Here is a 3,266-nt window from a genome sequence, read left to right as displayed (position 1 = left end):
AGTTATAATTGTGAATGAATTTTTAACACAAATTTTTAATAATTTCTATTTTGTTGAAAGCTCAAGTGAAACTAGGATAGAATAAACTAGGATGTGGTAAAGCATGAGAACACTATGATATGCTAAGGTAGGACTCTAGTATACTAGGATATAATGTACTAGGATGCAATTAAGTATAAGGATATTATAATCTCCAAGGGGACCATAGTAGATTATGATATCGTAAACTAAAACTATAATAGGATGTGGTAAACTAGGATTCAATGAAGTATGAGGAAACCATAAAATGCTGAGGTGAGGCTTTGGTAAAGTAGGATACATAGTAAACTAGGATGTAGTAAAGTGTTGGGGAAACTATGATGTACTTAGGCATGACTATATTAAACTAGGATACAATAAACGAGGACTTTATCAAACTAGGACCATAGTAAATTAGGGCATGGTAAACTAGAAGTATGGTAGGATATGTTTAAGCATAATAGACTAGAATCTAGCAAAGTAGAAGCAAAACAATGTGCAATGCATAACATACTACATTCTTTATTATTTGTTTGCAAAGCAATATTTGTATCCTACATGAGGGACATGCCATAAGTGATACATGTAAAATATCAAGTTGTTTTAATAGACTAAACTAGAACATTTGTTACGGCAACATTGTGCATGGTTGTGTGTATATGTGACTAGAATACTATATATAAAGTAAATTATGATTTATAAAACTAAGACAGTAGTAAACTAGAAAATTTGTTACGGCAACATTGTGCATGGTTGTGTGTATATGTGACTAGAATACTATATATAAAGTAAATTATGATTTATAAAACTAAGACAGTAGTAAAATAGTACCTGGTATGATAGATGGAAAACAAAGTGAAATGTGCTTAAGACTAAGTAAACTACGACTAAAGTAAATATGGCAGTGTAGAAGGAAAAGAATATGCAATTTGATAAGTATTATATAAGTAAAAGTACATTTCAAAAAAACATTGTAATGGTAGACCAAAAGTATATTTCAAAAAACATTATAATGTTAATCCAATCTTCTTAACCACATTTTAATCTAGATTTCTATTGACTATATGGAACCCAATGTTCTTGACCACATTGTGACTACATGGAATTCAAGTTTATGACCACATTGTCACACATGGATCCACATTTGTGTTGATTTTATCTTCTCAAAGAACGAGAATCCATCTGCTTGGAATTTATCAAATCAATAATTATGAGAATCCATGTCTATGAACTTTATCAATTCAATTCATTTTATAATGCACCAAGCCATTGCCCAAGCATTGAGTTCTTCTTTCAAATTTTGCAACTCATCTTGCATAAACCACTTCTTTATTAGGTGCATCAAGCCAACAGAGAAATGTTTAGAAGACTTATGCATAGTGAAGCAATGTAAGAGCACTAAAGTAAAGTATATTCAATAGGAGAAAGCTTGAAAAGAAGAAATAAGAAGGTACCCAATTCTTAGACCTCTTCCCCAAAAGGCCACACTTCATGTATGCCAGAAGATAGTATTCACAATCTCTTGGAGTGACACCTACAACATAGACCATCAATTAGGCATTCAATAATACTCCAAGGACTACTTTTACTTCAACATACCTCCATCATCAAAAAATCTCAAGTATATGGAGAACATTTGAACAATTCCACCTGACTAATTGAAGGGTAGTAGCCAAGATCCAAAGTGGATATGCTACTACTTCTTGGCCTATCCTCAACTTGGAGGAAATTCTTGTCTAATGATCATAACCTAAATGGTTACTACTCATGACAAAGGCTACATAGTTATACCTAGGAGATTTGATGTTGCCACTTCTTAATGAGGAGGTACTTAAAAAACTTATGGCTAAAGCTCATGATCACATGATCACAGGATACATGAAGCTACATGCTTGAGCATTGCATACTTGTTATGACTTTTTTGTTATATGTAGCTACTAATTTTGGTGATTTTTGTTTTCAAGTTATACATCACAGCACATATAAAATGTACCTTCATGATTGATGAATATTGTGGTCTTTTGTCTTTTCATAGACCATTGTTAATAAAATTGGAGTTACGTAAGGTAGCCCACACTCATTGAAACTATTTGGGCTATATATTGATGAGGTTGCATTCTTTGTGGACAACTTTGGAGGTAGAGGATCACCTTTGGCCCAAACAATGATGCCCATATTGCTATACACCGATGACATTGTCCTCATTTCATATTCAAAGGAGGGATTGCAAAAACACCTAGATGCTCTGAATAGGTTCTTCTTATAATCAATTTAGGGAAAAAGAAAATGATAGTATTTAACACCAACCGACCGACCACCTCATGGCTATCCTTCCTATACGAAGGGGCGCAAATGAATATTGTGTCAAAATATGTATACCTAGCATATTTGGAGAGGTAATGCTTCCAAGCACACTCTTCAAAAAATCCCATACAAAGTGTTGGCTCTTTGACACCTTAGTGCGCCGAGCATATATATATGGAGCAAGGACCAATATTGGGAGAGGATGTGGAGTATTGAGATCACACATGAACAAGAGTAAGCAATCAATGCCCCATGACCTAATACATGCAGAGTTTGGGGTAACCCCATTGGTCACAAATGCTCTCTTCCAAACCATTACTTACATTCAGTATGTATAGTCCTTGGATAGACACCGGTTCCTCATAAGAGTCTTCTATGCAACAATATCACGAGGAGCGGGAGAGCGGGAGAGACATGCATGACTTCCCTCCATCTTGTAGATGGATAAGTATAATACTCCTAGGTGGTTGAATGGTTTTTTTTTGTTTTTCGAGCCGAGGTCAGAGATGAGCATGCTCATCTCTGAGACTCGAGCAGAGAAACGCTTTTGTCATTAGCTTCGTCACCTCGATCGTGAGTACGATTTCGCTACTTCTTTAAGGCATGGCCTCGAAAGACCCAAGAGCTGGGCACGATAGCGACCCAGTTGAATGGTTTCATGCACATGCATTGTAGATGGATCCTATCCTCCCATTTCGGCATAGCTTATAGACCATAACAAGTATAATACTCGAAGAAGGTTGAATGGTTTCATGGATTGTAGATGGATCCTCTCCTCCCATTTTGGCATAGCTTAGACTCTCCCAATGTAAATATTTGGCCCTCCTAGCTCTATTTCACATGACGTAACCCTTGCCTCGACACTAGACAGGTGAAAGAAGTCAAACTGCGTTAACCGTGAGCCAGGAACACCATTAGCAAGAAGAGACTGGGCTGGACCAAAA

Source organism: Cibotium barometz, chromosome 62, assembly GCF_041138505.1.
Source record: "Cibotium barometz isolate CiBa-2024 chromosome 62, ASM4113850v1, whole genome shotgun sequence".
NCBI lineage: Eukaryota > Viridiplantae > Streptophyta > Polypodiopsida > Cyatheales > Cibotiaceae > Cibotium > Cibotium barometz.
This window is presented reverse-complemented; position numbering follows the sequence as displayed.